The 20002-nt window shown below is 35.2% G+C and overlaps 1 pseudogene; it reads right to left on the reverse strand.

Annotated features, from left to right (window-relative positions):
• Window positions 1-5829: 5829 nt before the first annotated feature.
• LOC133203753 (collagen alpha-5(IV) chain-like) lies at window positions 5830-19975 on the reverse strand (annotated as a pseudogene).
• Window positions 19976-20002: the final 27 nt, after the last annotated feature.

A 20002-nucleotide genomic window follows, 5' to 3' on the forward strand; every position in this document is an offset into this window, starting at 1 on the left:
GTAAAAATTTCCCTGTTTACAGTATGAATCAACAAATTAAAATTTTTGTCAAAGATATTGGATTTAATTATTAAGCTACTGAAATCTCTAAACTCCAAGTGTACTTAAAGAAACTATTTTTTTTTATTCATTTATTGTGATTGTGATGGATTGAAATACAGCTGAAATTGTACACAGCAGAAATGATTTGTTACATATACATACAGTTTTTAGGAGACAGTATATGCTTATTGTAGCAAACACGTTCATAATAAATTCATAAATACAGTGAGGCGATTGTCCTTCCACATTGCTTCCACATTGCTTCAAAATATTTTTTTCTTTAACTGTGATCTCATTTTCAGAAGTTTATTGAAAAAAATTAAATTCTTTCAGGTACATATCATATGATTATGAAACCAAAACATAGTTACACTCAACTAGAAGAGACAGAAAAGACCTGTGTTATCTGTTGGAAGATATTTAGTCAAAACAGAAATATAAGGCTTCACATGAAAAGTCATGCAGTTTCCGTCAGGTTTTCTTGTAAATTGTGTAGGAGAAAATTCACTTATCGCCTTTAGCTTAACATCCATAATCAATTACATTACAACCCAGCACTTTTCTGTTATGTCTGTTGTCAGGACTTTGATAAACTTTACCGATTTGTTCTCCACAAGAAAAAGGATCCTAAAATGCACAAAAGGAAATCCTATCCAAAGGGAAAAAAACCTTCACACTATGAATCCTGGAAACCAGACAGCATCTTATAAGTATGTTGTCTGCAAGGAAGAATTTAGGTACAAAAATTGGTTAGACTATCATCAAATGACAACTTTGGACTTGAAGCACAATAGATTTTGCTTTGTGTGTGGAAAAATGTTCAAACTACCACGAATGTTGAGAAAGCACATGAAAACTCACCCAAAAGAACCAGAAAAATTGAGAAAATCTTTCCTTTGCCACATCTGTGGTAAGCTTTTCATACAAAAAATAAACTAGTGTTCCCATATAAAGGCCCACACTGTGAAAGAAATTAAAAACCCTGGAACACAAACGCGGTCCCCAGACAAAAATTCTGTGTATGAGTGCGGTCTCTGTATCAGGGTGTTTTCTAGGAAGAAAGAAATGTTGATGCACAGAAAGGTACACGAAAGACCTGTCAGTCACAAATGTGAAGTTTGCAATGCTGTGTTTGCCAGTCTGTCTGCGTTGAGCCACCACGAGTATAAAGTACATCAGATTGAATTTAAGCGAATTTGATAATCAGCATTGCTTACATAAAAATTGAATTTAGGGGGAAATGTTTTTTATTTAACAGATTCGTACATGTAGATGCTAAATGAGTACATATTAGTATACACTAATGTCAACATATTGATCACTGTTAATTATTATATGAAATATTATATATATATATATATATATATATATATATATATATATATATATATATATATATATATATATATATATATATATATATATATATTACAATACAATATAGTAGAACCATTGACAACTTTTGTTCTTTTAAAATGTATTGAAAATCAAGGTAGTTAGAGAAAAGATTATTGAAGGTTGAAGTTTAAAGCTGAGTTGAACTTGTTACTACAGCAAAGGAGAGTTCAACTTATCACTAGAGCAAAGCAAAAGCGGATCCAGCGCCGGCCCACTAGGAATGCGCCCCCCCCCCCTTTTTTTTTTTTAATTTTTGTTGTTGAAATTTTGTTTGTATAACAAGCATATACCTTCGGTTTAGTCCAGTTTAGTACATAAGTTGATAAAATGATACTACTGGGCCCCGGGCCCGTCCTGGACTTGCCACTGCAAAGGAGAATACATGTATATGGAAGTTTATGAAGGTTAAGGATGATGTTTACTCATGGTTTTAGTTGACAGAAATGGATTGTTATGAAGTACACTTAAATCAAAATTTGCTGTAAATTGAGAAAAAAAAAACAAAATCGATATAAAATTGTATTGCTTATTATTTAACAAAAATATGCAAGAACAATGGTTAATATACTGTGATGCAAAGGAAAATTGGACCAATTTTTTAATCTTCACTATTGCACAATTTTTCTTTTCTTCAGATATTATTCTGTAGGTTACAGTGACCTACATTTTGAATTTTGCAGGTATCAACTGAAAAAGTTTTAGATACTTATGTTGGGTACTGAATTTTAAGATCATCAAATCTTGACAGTTGATGCATCCTAAGGTCTTGGAGTATATCAACCAAAAGTAGGCCACATTGACCTACTTTTGAAATTTCATGGCTATATCTAAATATTTTGGACAAGAGGCTAAGAGAACCAATAAACCTTGTCAATTGAAGCATCTTGGGTCCTTAGAGGATTTCAACCAAAAAGCTGCTATAGGACACAGTGAATTACGTTTGGGATTTCACACTTTCATCTCAATAATTAGAATAAGATGCTTAAAATCATCAAATTTTGTCAGATGATGCATCTTAGGTCAATGGACTGTTTCAACTAAAAAGTAGGTCCTAGTGACCTACTTTTGGAATGCAATACACATGTATTTAGGGTGCTATGTTGAGGCTTCAAATAATCAAACTTTGTAAGTTGGCATATTTGGTTCCCTGTATTGTGTAACCCCCAAAATAAGTCACCATGACCTCATTTTAAAATTTTAAAGATATACTCGTATATCAATATTTTAATTAATACATGTACATGTACGAGGCTAAGAATCACCAACTCAATCACCAATTTTTGTTCATGACGAAATAAGTCATGGTTACAATGTATCTACTTTTGGAATTTTAAGGCTGTATCTAAATATTTTTGGATAAAAAGAGATTTAAAATCTAATTCTTTCAGTTGATACATCTTAGTCAACAGACAGTATCAATTAAATGTAGGCCACAGTAACCTACCCTCTAAATTTCTGGTTGTATCTCAATATTTAAAGTACAAAGAGCCTTAAATCATTAAATTTAGTTAGTTGACTCACTTGGGTCCATGTACTATGTCAACCAAAATGTAGGTAACTTAATTTGACCTACTTTTGGGATTTCATTTTTGTATCTGCATATTTCAGATCATAATTAAGAGGCTTAGAATCAATTAACCTTGCCAGTTGATGCATCTTCACTGGGCTCTTGAGTGTGATATCAATTTGAAAAAGTAAGTGACAGTGAAGTATGTTATAGAATTTCAAGGCTTCAACCAAATAATTTTTATACTGAGTGGCCTAGAATTGAAGTGATAGGGTTGTAAAATTTATCATAAGAGTGATTTTAGGCTCTTGGGCCTCTTACATTTGGAGAGATTTATTGCATCTTTATTTTTTTCTCATTTGTGATGTGGACATCAAGTTTATTAAATACCATATACTGTATACAGGGAAATTTTTGCCCCCATTTTAATTTTCGCCTCTTTTGCCCTACACACAGGTGGGCTAATTTAAAACAGGGCAAATTAAAAAAAAAAAAAACAGTATAATTTGTTAAACAGAATTGTGACTGAGCGAATTTAAAATGGGGCAAAATTGTATGCAAGTGTGAAAAGGCGAAAATAACATGGGGTAAAAATAACCCTGTATATATACAGTAGCAGGAATTTTTAGCAGGGTGCTAATTTTGGCTTATTTTAGCAGTTTTGAAGTAGCCCGCTAATAGTTTAATCACTAAATTTGCATCCTTGCAAATAAGTACTGAATAGTAGAAACATAACTTTGGTCAGTTTGTTGTTAAGCATAATAATTTTCATCTGGTGTTGGTTTTTACTCAAACTCTTGCCCAGATCGGTACCCAAACGTATATTAAACGTACTGGAAACTCGCTAAGAAACAAACTTCCTCTCTTTTACAACGCCACGGAACTGTGTGTCTGCCAAAATTATTAGCATACCTTTGAGCAAACAAAACGCCAAATTTCACACCCGCTGTAGAAACAGGATATAATGTATACAATAAATACAACATCTTGACCTACATTTTGGTTGACACACTCCAAGGACCTTGAATGCATCAATATTAACAAAGTTTGATGATTGATCATGATTCTAAGCCACTTAATATCTGAAATACAAGAGTACTTAAATAATGCATAGCCATGAAAATCCAAAATAAGTCACCGAGACCTACATTTTTGTTGATGTGCTGCAAGACTTAAAAATGCATCAACTAACAATGATTGATAACCCTAGGCTTCACAGTGTCCAAAATATGCATCTAAAACAATCTGAAAATGTATGCCTATAAAATTCAAACAACAAATAACAATTTTAAATCCACACTTCCTCAGGAAGGTCTCACATAAGTTTTTTTTTTCTGGACCAGTGGTTTTAGAGAAGATTTAAGTTTTTCTTTTATATTTCAAATCATAACATTCATTTGCTATTGTGGTCTCATCTTACCTCTGGGGGTTCATGATTGGAACAATTTCTCACATAAGTTGCACATTTTATGGCCCTGTGGTTATTGAGAAGAATTTTTAATAACCCCATCCTATATTTGCCCTTTCTTGATTATCTCCCTTTGGATGTGGATTTGGTCCTTCATTTGAACAATTTTTAAAATCCCCTTTACCAAAGGATACCTTGTGCAAACTTGGTTAAAACTGGCCCCTGTTCTCGAGAAGTCGTTACTGATAAAACTTTATGTACAGAGAGATGACAGAGAGACAGATGGATGCCAGACAAAGAGTGATCAAAAAATCTCATTTGTGCTTTCAGCTCAGGTGAGCTAAAAAGTTTATGCACATTGCACACCTCTCATCCACAAATGGCCACTAGCATAAGCTCTTTGAGCTTTTGGTTCAGAAAAGCTTAATAAAAGGCCCAGGAGCCACATCATTCACCTTAGCACATTGGCTAGGAAAAAGCACAAATCAGTTCAGTATTGAGAAGTTTACATGGGGGGACTTGAATTTTGAACTACCTGAGGATGCTTCCATATCAATTTAATAAATGGTTTTGCTGTTCTTGAGTGGAAAATTTTTAAAGATTCCTGTGAAAAATTTTGATCCCCCATTGTGGCCCAACCTACCCCTGGGGGTCAAGATTTGAACAAACTTGAATCTACATGACTTGAGGATGCTTCCACATCAATATGACTAAATAGGCTTTGCTGTTTTTGAGATTTTTTCCTATGTATTCCTTTGAAAACTTTGACCCCCCATTGTGGTCCTTCATTTGAACAATTTTTAAAATCCCCTTTACCAAAGGATACCTTGTGCAAACTTGGTTAAAACTGACCCCCAGGTGTCATGATTAGAACAAACCTGAATCTACATGACCTGAAAATGCTTCCATATCAATATGACTAATCATGGCTTTGCTGTTCTTGAGAAGAAGATTTTTAAAGATTTTTTCCTATATATTCCAATGTAAAACTTTTACCCCCCATCGTGGCCACACCCTACCACCAGGGGTCATCATTTGTACAAACTTAAATCTACACTATATAAAGAAAGATTCATATAAGTTTCAACATTTTTGCCCCCCTGGTTCTTGAGAAGAAGAATTTTAAAACATGCTTCCAAATTTTCACTATTTCTGAATTATCTTCCCTTGAATGAGGACATGACCCTTCATTTGAACAAATTTGAATCCCCATCACCAAAGGATGCTTTGTGGCAAGTTTTGTTGAAATTGGCCCGGTGGTTCTTTAGAAGAAGTCGAAAATGTGAAAAGTTTACAGGTGGATGGACAGACAGAGGGACAAACAGACTACTGACAAAGTGTGATCAGAAAAGCTCACTTGAACTTTCAGCTTGGGTGAGCCAAAAAACTCACATGCTTTAAGCTCAGGTGAGCTAAAAATCATAACCTTATTTAGCATGGACTCCACTCAATTTACACAACACTAATGCTCCTCTTTATTTTTATTCAATATTATTTTATGCTAAGAAATACAGTATTTAATTTCAATATTTCAACAACCAAAAAGATACAATGGTTAGAAATAATTATACATGGCACAGTTCATCTTGTGGTCACCTTATCTAGAATGTATTCTGCTTTCGTTTGTTTTCAAAAGTCTTCTAGAATATTTCCCTGATTCTGCGCACAATGATTTCTCCAATCATTTTATTTTCTATTTAATATTACACTTTTCATTAACATGTTAATGCACTTATTCACAATGTTTGAGCTGTATTCAAGGTCTTAATAACACAAAAAAGCAAAATGTGTTGCTAATCCTGAAGCAGGTGTAAACTTCCAAGTCTGCAGAGCAAACCAAGATGAAACAGTGTATCCCTAATTTCTTCTTGATCTTTTCTAACAAAGAAGTTGTAAGGCTTTGAGTAGCAGATTACACTTCTCTCATTTTCCACTGAATGACCGTGTGCTAAGTTTGATAAATGCTCTCTGTCCAACTTCAAACATGTGAAAATGATCTGCAATATTGATATAACCATATTATATTTATCTTATACAAGCAAATGTGAAAACAAAAAAACTTTACATGGACTGATTTCAGTATGTTTCATACACTGACATCATAAGTACTTGTTTGTACACTGAGCCTTTCCCATGGCATGACTTATCATGCCATTGCTGTTCTTGAGAATAAGATTTTTAAATATTTTTCCTATGTTTTACTATGTCAACCTTTGATTGCCCATTGATGCCCCACTCTACTACCAAAAAGCTAATTTTTACAAAAGTTTCGTCTTTTCTAGCCCAGTGGTTGTCTTAAATGACCTTAAAGGACACCCATCCTATTCTTGCCTTTTTTAATTATCCCCCCTTGCATGAGGATGTGGCTCTTCAATTGAACAAAGTTCAAAATGTGAAGATGTGAAAAGTAAACAAAAGACATATGGCCAATTGACAAAATTTAATCAGAAAAGTACATTGAGCCTTTCCAGCATTGATATTAATTTAAATTTACTAACCATGTTCTTAACACAAATTATTCCTAAATTTGTATCTTGTAAAGCAGACTTTTTCCATTCCACTAAGAGCTCTCCTCCATGCCACCCTAACAAGCTCTCTAAAGACTGGCCTGTAAACTTCAAGTTTCTGATATTGAAATCAGCGGTAGATTTTTCATCATGTGAAAGTGACCACCTCTTCACCTGAAATTAGATTTTTAATGTGCTTAGTTTTAAAATTTACAAATCTGATTATTAACCAGAAATCTATGATGACACTGCAGCTCTACTTATTTGTAATAAAAATAAATGAAAACAGTTTACAAGCACCTGCACCTAGTTAAATGTACAGAATCATGCAGCCTGATGTTTTTAATCTTGAAACAATTGCAAGTTTTGACATCAAATGAAATGTAGGCATAGCAGTTTGATAGATAATTTCACACAATTTATCCTTTTTTAGCTGGGTTCAATGCTCAGAGAGCATTAACTAGCTACTGTCACTGTGTGTCAACTGGATATGCTGACTACACCACTGCCCAATTAAATTTACAAAATACAGTAAAACCTCATTATATCAAACTTGATGGGATGAGGAAAAAGTTCGAGATATCCAAGGATTAGGATTCGAGATATCGAGGGTAAAATACTGAAAGAATAAGTAGTTGGGACTTCCAAATCACTTCGACATATCCATGACATTCGAGATATCAGTGTTTGAGATACCGAAGTTCAACTGTATTTAAACATTTTAGTACAGCTAGTACTTACCATAATATGTTTACAGTATACATTACTCAAAATTATAATCATTAACAGAGAGCATTTAGAACTTTCATACTTACCTCTCCTACAGTCACTGTCAGTAGAGATGAATTACTTTTAAAACCACTGTGACATTCCCCCTTCAACCTGTATCTCAGATCTGGAACACTAGTTCTAACTACTCCATCAACCATCATTTGCATTGTCGGTAAAGCATCTCCTCTCCTGCAAAATTTGAATTGACTTCCTTACTTCATTTAATAAAAATACCATTTTCTTTTTAGAATTTGATAAATAAGAAATAATATTCAAAAGATGTCTCATAAAATAAAATATGCTTCAAGATATGGTACTGTATGTTTTAAATATTTTTTTTGTAACTCACGATAAAATCATCAAATGTAATTTGTCATAAAATGTTTCAAAAAGAAACAAACTGTTTTGTGATGAAAACAATAAAACACAATCTAATTCGAGAATTTGTGTCCCCCGCTTAGGGATAAAAGAAGAGCATGCGCAGTTCGGGGGGGGGGGGGGGAGGGGGACTCCATCCCTGGATTGTAGAATTATTAAATGAATACATGTATACTGAAGGAAATAGAAAATGCTAATATGGATATAAAGATTTGATTGCTTATTCTTTAATATGTGTATAGAAGATTCTTTTTATATAGAATATTTATCACACAGTAATAATGATTTTATGAGTTTGTGCAAGCCAGACGTCATAACTTTTTCATTTCACATGTTGAATACTATCATTTAGTAAATCCCCCCCCCAAAAAAAAAAATTTAAAAAAAAGGTATCGTCCAAGATTTGACCCCAGTACCTCTCACTTGCTAAGCAAGAATCATTCCCCTAGACCACGGATGCCACTTGATTATACAAGAAATTAAATGCAAACATTAGGTCACATATAATGTTTATTTATATTCAAGTTCGATATTGTCAAATTTTTAGTCAATACATGGTGTCTAATTTAGCCTTCACTAAACAGTTCTAATAGAATATGCAATAACTCTCCACATGCCCCTGTGCTAAAAATAGTCCCCAGGACTTTTAATACAATAAAAAAAAAACGGGGCGGGACACTTTGAGAGGGGCCAGAGAGGCCATAGGGAGTTAAGGTATAAAATTTCATTGCAAAAGCTCAAAAGCTTCTTGAGATATCGCCCGGAAATGAAAGTGTTACACACAGACGGAATGTATGAATTTACGACCTTGAACCTTGACCTTTTGACTTTAAAATCAATAGGAGTCTTCCTTAGGCCACATGGAGTTGTTATGTAAAATTTCATTGCAAAAGCTCAAAGGATTCTCGAGATATTGCGTGGAAATGAAAGTGTTAAAACAGACAGAATTTATGACCTTGACCTTTGATCTTCTGACCTCAAAATCAATACAGTTCTTCTTTAGGCCATAGGGAGTTGCTATGCAAAATTTCATTGCTAAAGCTCTAAGGGTTCTTGAGATATTGCGCAGAAACAAAAGTATTACAGACAGACAAAAATACAGCTGGATGGATGGACTGACAGACAGCTAGACCCAAATTAATATCCCCCACTTTCAGTGAAAGCAGAGGACAAAAAGATAGGAAAACATGCATGCTGTCCTTGAATTTTGTAATTCGAAAGCTGTTCATTTAAACATGCAACAAAGAGGGATTTGCTATTCTAAGCATCTTAACCTTAAAGAGTTCACCTTGACACTGTTATCTACCAGTATAAGGCAAAGCCTCACCTCACACCAAATAAATGTTCTGGTAGTGTTCATCAAGTCTAGTAGTGTGCATCCTTAGATGTATCAATGCATCTCCCATGATAGCTTGTTTATCAAAGGGCTTAATACAATTATTGGGAATGAAACTTGCTACAACTAGAGGTACAATGAGCAAGCTCATAAAATAGTACCACCCCCCCCCCCCTCCCCCCTTGAACCTTGAACTTGCTAAAAAGACCTTGGTTTAAAAAATGACAAATCCTTTGGTCATGAATATTCTTTTAGAATTATGGAATAGTTGTTGACTAGGTGTTTCCTTTATAACCCCCAAATCTTCAATTGCTGGGGATAAAAAAAACTTTATTCATTCAAAAAATGTAGGTCAGATCCAGCTTCAGAAGCAAGCCTAGTAGTGTGCATCCCTAGATGCATCATCCATACATGTTTAGTCACCATAGGGCTTAGTTACTTTGGAATAAGATCTGTTCAAAAACATTAAGCTGTAACCCTTTCACAAAATGTTTAACTGTAAGTCTCATTGTAAGAGACAACTTATTTTGTTTGTGGTCCTTCATTTAAATAAACATGAATCCCACTCACCCAAGGACGCTTTGTGACAAGTTTGGTTTAAGTGGCAAACTTTGACCAACTGACTCCAATTTTTTCTCTCCAGAAACCACTTTAATTCATAAATTGCAAGGAACAATCCTTAATAGTTTCAGAATTGATTGGATGTGTAATAGGAGTAAACTTTAGAACACCATTTTCATTAGTGGTTCTAGAATATTTTTGTATACATTCTCCTATATTTTCATGTTTATTATTTCCCAGGTTCTTATTTTGATTTGAGATTCTGCTTGGTCTTATTTCCGAGCTTATTTGTACCTTATTTCAACACCTCATGTCAATTGTAATGAAAACACCAGCTCCAATAAACAACAAAATTTATTAACCTTTGTATATTTACATCCACTGAATATTTTCTCTTTATTTCTAAAGAAAACCATTGCCGTTTATAGTTCATGAAGAACACTAGGCATATCACCTGTATGGATTTCTTGATCAGTGGCTGTTCCATCAATGAAGCATACTATGACGTACATATCAATAATACAATAATTGATTACGCATTTTTTTCTGCAACAGCTGCGACATTAATTCCCATACTAACAACCAAAGAAACCATTTTATTGTTTAAATAGACAAACCAAAAAAAATTATAGTATAAATAAAAAACAACTGTAAATTCCTGCCTTGTAGAAAAATCCTAACAACCGTATAAAAATCACCCCCCAACCTAGCCGAGGGAAAAGGCCTAGGCAAATTTAGAAACAAAAGGATCATGGGCCACAATGAGTAATTTTGGCCTTGCTGTTTTTCACCTGATTTCTCCCCCCCCCCCTTAGTACTTATTGTGGCCCTGCCCTACCCCCCTGGGTCATGATTAGAACAATTTAAAATCTACACTACCCCAGGATCCTTCCGCATAAGTTTCAGCTTTTCTGGCCCAGTGGTTCTTGAGAAGAAGATTTTTAAAGATTTTTTTCTACATATTTCAATGTAAAACTTGGATTCCCTATTGTGACCCCACCCTACCCCCAGGGGACATCATTTGAACAATTTAGAATCTACACTACCCCAGGATGCTTCCATATAAGTTTCAGCTTTTCTGGCCCAGTGGTTCTTGAGAAGGAGATTTTTTAATGACCCCACCCAATTTTTGTATTTTCTTGATTATCTCCCCTTTGTAGGGGACTTGGCCCTTTATTTTAACAATTTAAAATCCCCTTCACCCAAGAATGCTTTGTACCAAGTTTGGTTAAAATTGGCCCAGTGGTTCTTGAGAAGTAGTTGAAAATGAGAAAAATTTACAGACTGATGGATGGACAGACGGACGGACAGCTGGACGGACGGACGACGGACAACGGGTGATCAGAAAAGCTCACTTGAGCTTTCAGCTCAGGTGAGCTAAAAAAAGAAATCTTTTAAAAAACAATTCCTGTCATTTGTACATTAAAATACGAAACTAATGGCAAGAAGCAACATGCAATTTTCCAAATGTGAGCATTTGAAAGTGTATTTGTGAATTTTCATTTGTTTATGTATGTTATCATCTTATAGAATTTAAAAACAAAATGACTTGCTTTCACTCCTTACTTATTCTATATACTGCCTCAGTAAAAAGGCTCTACCTTTTAATCTAGGGGGGCCCTCATAACCAGTCCAGGAAATCCCTTAGGTCCAGCACATCCAACTTCTCCAGGAATGGAATCTCCAAATTCACCAGGCAGACCATCTTCCCCTTGTAGTCCAGGCAAACCATCCAAGCCCTTTAGTCCTGGGTCTCCAACAATACCCTGGAAATATCAAAAATATTTATATATTCAAACCATAAAATTTCTTTCCATAATGCCATCTCCTTATTCTATCTTTATCCTCATTCATGATGACATGATTTCAATTTCAATTTTGTGATTTACTGGATAAGAGTACAATAGACATAGCATAGATTAAGTAGATTTGTAATCTTTTTAGTATCTTTTTAAAAATAAACAGTTTCCTGTAAATTTTCAGGCAATTATTGCTAGAACTATTGACATTATATCATCCATTCATCATTTATTTTAAAAATTACATCTTTTTAAACAAAGCCCAACAGATTGTTAATTACAGTGTATCTAAAATGGTTGTATACCACTTTATGATTTCTTTTAACTAGAAGAGAAAGGTGTCAGTAAATACAAAACTCATTAATACTATCCACAATGTACTTTTTCTCATTCATTTATTCTGTGCATTATCTATACATGTTTCTCCATATCATTCTAGATCCATACAGTTGAAAAAACGTAAAGCAAGAAGAACTTGGAAGAAATTGTCAGACAACAAAGTCTCACCATTTAAGTCCTACTTCTCAAAAGCTAACAGACAATGAAACAAAATTTGATTTTTCTCTTATTTGAAGTAGTGACTTTTACCCTTTCTCCAGGTATCCCAGAGAAACCTGGGGGTCTGTGGGGGCCACCAGATCCTGGTGATCCTGCTCTGCCAACTGGTCCCCTTGGTCCCTGCTCGCCAGGCTTCCCCTTCATTCTTAGAGTGAAGGGGACTTCCAAATCCCCAGGCTCACCTTTAGGTCCAACCCTTCCAACTTCTCTAGGAAAACCATCTGAACCCTGCAAGTTTTATCCAACTTCAGTGCAGTTTCCAAAAAAACAAAATTATGATAAACCCTTATACAGGTAAAAAATTAAATCAGCTCATCTGAGGTCATGAATTGAACAAATTTGAATCTACATCATCTGAGGATGCTTCCATTTAAATATAACCAATCATGGCTTTGCTGTTCTTGAATAGAAGATTTTTAAAGATTTAACCTATGTATTCCTATGTAAAACTTTGATCGCCCATTGTGGCCCCACCCGACCCCCGGTGGCTTGAATCTACACTATCTGAGGATGCTTCCATGTAAATACGACCAATCATGGCTTTGCTGTTCTTGAGAAGAAATTTTTAAAAGACCTTTCCTATATTTTCCAATGTAAAACTTTGATCGCCCATTGTGGCCCCACCCAACCCCCGGGGGTCATGATTTGAACAAACTTGAATCTACACTATCTGAGGATGCAACCATATAAATATGACCAATCAAGGCTTTGCTGTTCTTGAGAAGAAGATTTTTAAAGATTATTCCTACATATTCCTATGTAAAACTTTGATCGACCATTGTGGCCCCACCCGACCCCCAGGGGTCATGATTTGAACAAACTTGAATCTACACTACCTGAGGATGCTTCCATGTAAATATGACCAATCATGGCTTTGCTGTTCTTAAGAAGAAGATTTTTAAAGATTTTTCCTATATATTCCTATGTTAAACTTTGATCGCCCTTTGTGGCCCCACCCGACCCCCCGGGGGTCATAATTGAACAAACTTGAATCTACACTACCTGAGGATGCTTCCATGTAAATATGACCAATCATGGCTTTGCTGTTCTTGAGAAGAAGATTTTTAAAGATTTTTCCTAATATTCCTATGTAAAACTTTGATCGCCCATTGTGGCCCCACCCGACCCCCGGGGGTCATGATTTGAACAAACTTGAATCTACACTACCTGAGGATGCTACCATATAAATATGACCAATCATGGCTTTGCTGTTCTTGAGAAGATTTTTAAAGATTTTTCCTATATATTCCTATGTAAAACTTTGATCGCCCATTGTGCCCCACCCGACACCCAGGGGTCATGATTTGAATAAACTTGAATCTACACTACCTGAGGATGCTTCCACATAAGTTCCATATTTTCAAGAACAGTGGTTCTTGAGAAGAAGATTTTTTAATGATGCCATTAATTTTTCACGAATTCTTAATTATCTCCCCTTGGAAGAAGGCGTGGCCCTTCATTTGAACAAACTTGAATCCCCTTTACCCAAGGATACTTTGTGGCAAGTTTTGTTGAAATTGGCCCAGTGGTTCTTGAGAAGAAGATGAAAATGTGAAAAGTTTACAACAACAATGACAACGACAACAACGACGACAGACAATGGACAAATTTTGATCAGAAAAGCTCACTTGAGCCTTTGGCTCAGGTGAGCTAAAAAAAATCAAATGCTGAGGGGAGCATTCCAACAATTTTGTTATTGAACTGTAAACCGGTCCAATCTTTAAAATTTTTAAACTTCTTACATTACATCTACAGTAAATTCTCAATAAACCACCACCTTTTGTAATTTAGAATTCAATGTGGTATAACAAATTTGGGATGAATTGAATTTCCCATCTTTAGGGAAACATGAAGTAGAGTTACCATTCTTGAAAATAAAAAATTTAGTGTTTATTTTCTTTGTAGTATTTATTATAATATAAAAACACATTTCAATTTAAATTAAGAAAATGCTTGAAATAAGTTTTTATGTATGATAACTTTGTTTTTAAAAAATACAGTGAGGATTGTCCTGTTCTATTGCCAATAATATGTAATCCTGTAAATACATTTGTTCAAGGCATTGTCGTTGCTGAAACTTTCACAATTAATACTGTATCACTGTTTTTAAAGCAAACTTTGCATCGTTTGAAGTAGGGTTTGTCAAACCAATATAGTCATTGGAGAACTTTAGCCATAACGATATCATTTTTATTAAACAGAAAGCAAATTTTTAATTACAGTTAATGTTTAATAAAATTTATTGTTTATTTAATTCTCTAATTACCTTGTCTGTTTTTACAATGGTGATCTGGATAGCGACAACCAATTAAACGCTTCACTGACTACATGCACCTGTGGTAGTATATTGGGTGTGTTCCCGTTTTGCACACATTTGATAATTAGGTATAGAACAATAGGTGTTAAATATGTTTTGATAGCAATTATAGTCTGATCCCCGTCTGGGATTTACCTTGAGTTACCAATATTTCACCAATGCATCATAATAAATATTTAAAAGAATAAAGTTTGAAAATTTAACATGTCCAATCCAACTGAAATTGATAAATCGGGTCTACAAATATAATTATTGCAGTCCCCCCTTTTCTTAATTTCATGAAGATAATATGAATGAGTTAATGAATTCAATCTTAATAAAAAAAATTAATTTGCCCAGTTAGTATCATATGAATGTACATTACAATAAATTATTATAGTTTTGATTAGTATTTATGAAATTTTTTTATGTTTTGAAATATTTTTTTCTTATTATGAAATTACAGAAATAAATCAAAATAGAAAAATAATTAATGCAAAATTAATCAATTTTCTTCATATACTTGCAATAGATTCTTTTTCTCCAAATTCACAACTATGATATAGACAATATCAATTAAGTAGTTATCTTACCTGGACAAATTCCCGTTTTGCACACATTTTTTCAATACCTGAAATTCAAATGTGTGCAAAATGGGAACAAACCATATATTGAGATAACTGACACTTTGGAATGGACGTTTATTGTGAAAACAGGGTGGCGGATGGTGGTATGTGAATTTGGCATTATAAAGAGAATTTTACAAAGCAGGAAAAATGTTCCTGAAAAATCATGGCATTATTGTGAGGATGGCATGAATCAAATGGCAATATTTCAAGAATTGACTGTATTTTATCGTCATTAATTTGCTTACAGCATTTTCAAAGTACTGAATGTGAATGGGAACAAATTATCCTCTTATATAAAGATGGCATCCAAATGGTCAAGCTATGGGTATGTGTAAGTTTATTAAAAACAAAAGAGTTATCGATGAGATTTGAGCAACATATATTTTATTGAAGAGTATTCCTAGCAACTACAGGTAACTGAAGCTTGTAATACTTTTAAAATCCAAGACACTGGATAGAAATGTTTTTCATCTGGTTTCACTTACTGGTATGCCCTTTTGACCAGGTATTCCAGGTATGCCCGGTTCTCCTGGTTGTCCTGGGAAACCTGGTTGACCTGGTTGTCCAGGAAGTCCATCAAAACTGGGATCGTCTGGATCTCCCCTAAAACCAGGCTCACCCCCAGGACAAACCCCACAGTCGTCACCTCTTCTACCTGAAATTGAACAGATAGGGAAATAAGAGGCCCATGGGCCACATCGCTCACCTGAGCACATTGGCTGGGCAAAAGCACAAATCAGTTCAGTATTGAAAAGATTCCTGGGAAGGGGGGGGGGGGGCTTGAATTTTAAACTACCTGATGATGCTTCCATGTCAATATAACAAATGGCTTTGTTGTTCTTGAGAAGATTTTAAAAAAAAATTCCCATATATTCCTTTGTAAAAATTTGATCCCCCATTGTGGCTCCTCCCTATCCCAGGGGTCATCATTTGAACTTGAATCTACACTACCTGAGGATGCTTCCATATCAGTATGACTAAACATAGCTTTCCTGTTCTTGGGAAGAAAATATTTTTTCTATATGTTTCCATATCAAAATGACTAATCATGGTTTGCAGTTCTTCAGAAGATATTTTCCTTTACATTTCTATTTAAAACTTTGATCCTCCATTTTGGCCCCATCCTACCCATGGGGGCCATGATTTGAATAAAATAGAATCTACACTACCTGAGGATGCTTCCACATAATAATACATCAATCAGGGCTTTGCTGTTCCTGAGAAGAAGATTTTTAAAATTTTTCCTATATATTTCTATGTAAAACTTTGATCCTTCATTGTGGCCCCACCCTACCCCCGGGGGTCATGATTTGAATAAATTTGAATCTACACTACCTGTGGATGCTTCCATATAAATATATACCATGTGGGCTTTGCTGTTCCTGAGAAGAAGATTTTTCCTATATATTTCTATGTACAACTTTGATAGTCCATTGCAGCCCCGCCCTACCCCCGGGGGTCATGATTTGAACAAACTTGAATCTACACTACCTGAGGATGCTTCCATATAAATATGGCTCATCATGGCTTTGCTGTTCTTGAGAAGAAGATTTTTAGGGATTTTTCCTATATATTTCTATGTAAAACTTTGATCCTCCATTGTGGCCCTGCCCTACCCCCTGGGGTCATGATTTGAATAAACTTGAATCTACACTACCTGAGGATGCTTCCATTTAAATATGACTCATCATGACTTTGTTGTTCTTGAGAAGAAGATTTTTAAAGATTTTTCCTATATATTTCTATGTAAAACTTTGATCCTCCATTGTGGCCCTGCCCTACCCCCTGGGGTCATGATTTGAACAAACTTGAATCTACACTACCTGAGGATGCTTCCATATAAATATGACTCATCATGACTTTGTTGTTCTTGAGAAGAAGATTTTTAAAGATTTTTCCTATATATTTCTATGTAAAACTTTGATCCTCCATTGCGGCCCTGCCCTACCCCCAGGGGTCATGGTTTGAACAAATTTGAATCTACACTACCTGAGGATGCTTCCATATAAATATGCCTCATCATGGCTTTGCTGTTCTTGAGAAGAAGATTTTTAAAGATTTTTCCTATATATTTCTATGTAAAACTTTGATCCTCCATTGTGGCCCCGCCCTACCCCCGGGGGTCATGATTTGAACAAACTTGAATCTACACTACCTGAGGATGCTTCCATATAAATATGGCTCATCATGGCTTTGCTGTTCTTGAGAAGAAGATTTTTAAAGATTTTTCCTATATATTTCTATGTAAAACTTTGATCCTCCATTGTGGCCCTGCCCTACCCCCGGGGGTCATGATTTGAACAAACTTGAATCTAAACTACCTGAGGATGCTTCCACATGAGTTTCATCTTTCCTGGCCCTACGGTTCTTGAGAAGAAGATTTTTAAATGATGCCATTATTTTTTCACTAAACCCTAATTATCTCCCCTTGAAAGAGGGCGTGGCCCTTCATTTGAACAAACTTGAATCCCCTTTACCCAAGGATACTTTGTGGCAAGTTTGGTAGAAATTGGCCCTGTGGTTCTTGAGAAGAAGTCGAAAATGTGAAAAGTTTACAGACAGACAGACGGACAGACAGACGGACGCCGGACAAAATGTGATCAGAAAAGCTCACTTGAGCTTTCAGCTCAGGTGAGCTAAAAATTGCATGAAGAAAAAAGACACTGGCTTTACAACAAAGCTAGTTAATTCATGGTGAAAAGGGAAAACCTTGATAGGTGCACATGTAATTGAATAAAAGGTTTATGATCCCCACAATGCCTATTATCACCATACACCCCAGTGACACAGCTTTTTAACATTAAGTCAATCCTTTTTAGTGTCCTAAGATATCCACAAACATGACAATGCTATCATTTGGTTTAGATCTGCTCTGATTTTACACAAGCCTACTAGTCAATGAATGATCAGAGGATAAGAACCAGCTGACTAGCCTTCACAAAGCACAGAATAGTCAGCTGTCCAACATAGGATAAGAACCAGCTGACTAGCCTTCACAAAGCACAGAATAGTCAGCTGTCTAACAGGTAACAGCATTCAAATTCAGATTTGGAATAACAATTCTTTTAAGTTGGTGCTAAAGTATTAAAGCTCATTATTATTTAAATTCAACATTTTCTTTCAAACTATCTATTAATATACTGAAAAGAAAAAAGACATACCTCTTTCTCCTGGGATTCCATCACGCCCATCCTCTCCAGGGATTCCTGGATCTCCCTCCTCTCCGTGAAATCCTGAAGGACCTCTTGGACCAGTAACATCCAGACCATCTCCACGGATACCAGGAAATCCCTCAGGACCAGGTTCTCCCCTAGTACATGTACCAGGAAGTCCATCAAGACCAGGTCTTCCTACTCGGCCCTGTTCACCAGTGTATCCTTGAACCGTTTCTCCAGGTGGTCCCAAATCTCCTGGCACGCCTTTTAATCCAGGTATTCCAGGCAATCCAGGCACTCCATCAAGACCAAAGCCACCTGGAATAAAATAAGTAATCATTGCTTGAGCTTAGAAAATGTTAATTAGGGATTGAGAAAATGCAAACAAGTGCACAATGCTATGATTATTCAAAGAAAAAAAGAAATAAAAAAACCTAAATTTTTGTACTTTGTGCAAATCAACATAATAATCCTAAAAAAAATACCTTGGTCTCCCTTGTCTCCTGGATAGGAGAATCCAACAGGTCCTCTCCTCCCAGGTATCCCAAAAGGCCCCGGTAGGCCAGGGGGACCATCACGTCCCATTTGACCATCTAGACCGTCATTTCCTGTGCAGTATACAAATTATAAGATCAATCATCTGACAGCATTTCTAAATATTAATTCTCACATCTATTTATACCAAGTAATTATTAATTGAATTCCTAAACCTTACCCGGGAATCCTGGAAGACCTTGTGGGCCAGGGTCACCAGGTCGACCTCTGGGTCCAGGACGACCTTGACTCGCACCATCTGGATCTCCTTCTGGACCCTGCAATTTCATTTTTTTAAATCATTTACATGTACTTGAATATTTAACTGAATTCTAAACATTAAAATTTAGTAAAATCAAAACTATTTGTTATTCATTAAAAATTTGGAAATAAGTATGGATAATTTTTCTTATATATATTTTGGAAATGACACAAAAAAACTGCTTCCAAATATTCCAAATTTGGAATATTGAAGGATTAAAATCATGTACAATTTCAAAAATTAATCACATGCAAATTTTGAGGAGAAAGGTTCACAAATGGAAACAATTTTGGGTCTGATTCTAGATTTTCCAAATGAGGACTGTACTGAGCAATTAATGTGATGCAAGTAATTCACTACTACTTTTGAAATCTATACATATTAAACAATTTGAATATCATTATAAAGATATTATGTAACATTGCCAAATAATTGTATTGTCATGGCAACCTACCAGATCTCCAAGGTCACCCTCATCCCCTGAAAACCAGGGTCTCCAGTTCTGCCCTAAAAGCAGAGAAACAGCCTTAGGAAAGGTGACAAAAATACAAAATTTACCCGATTGTGACATAAGATCTAATTATAAATTTCTTATTCAGAACTCCATAAATAGTGTAAAATCTGAACTTTCTAGTCTATCAGGTATTGTTTGTTGCCACTCTATTTTACTAAAATCTAAAATAAGCCTTTATGCCTTAGTTAATTTGAGGGGTGGATCTTACTGTTCCTCCTGGTAATCCATCATATCCTTGTCTCCCCTTTTCTCCGTTCTCCTTTCAAACCATAGGGTCCTGGTGGGCCGTCCTTACCTCTCTTGCCCAAAAAAAAGGTCATAGAAACAAAATATCATATTATCACCAT

The sequence above is a fragment of the Saccostrea echinata genome, unplaced genomic scaffold, assembly GCF_033153115.1.
Source record: "Saccostrea echinata isolate AGI-Se365-2 ecotype Australia unplaced genomic scaffold, CSIRO_AGI_Sech_v1 ptg000051l, whole genome shotgun sequence".
In the NCBI taxonomy this organism is placed as follows: Eukaryota; Metazoa; Mollusca; class Bivalvia; order Ostreida; family Ostreidae; genus Saccostrea; species Saccostrea echinata.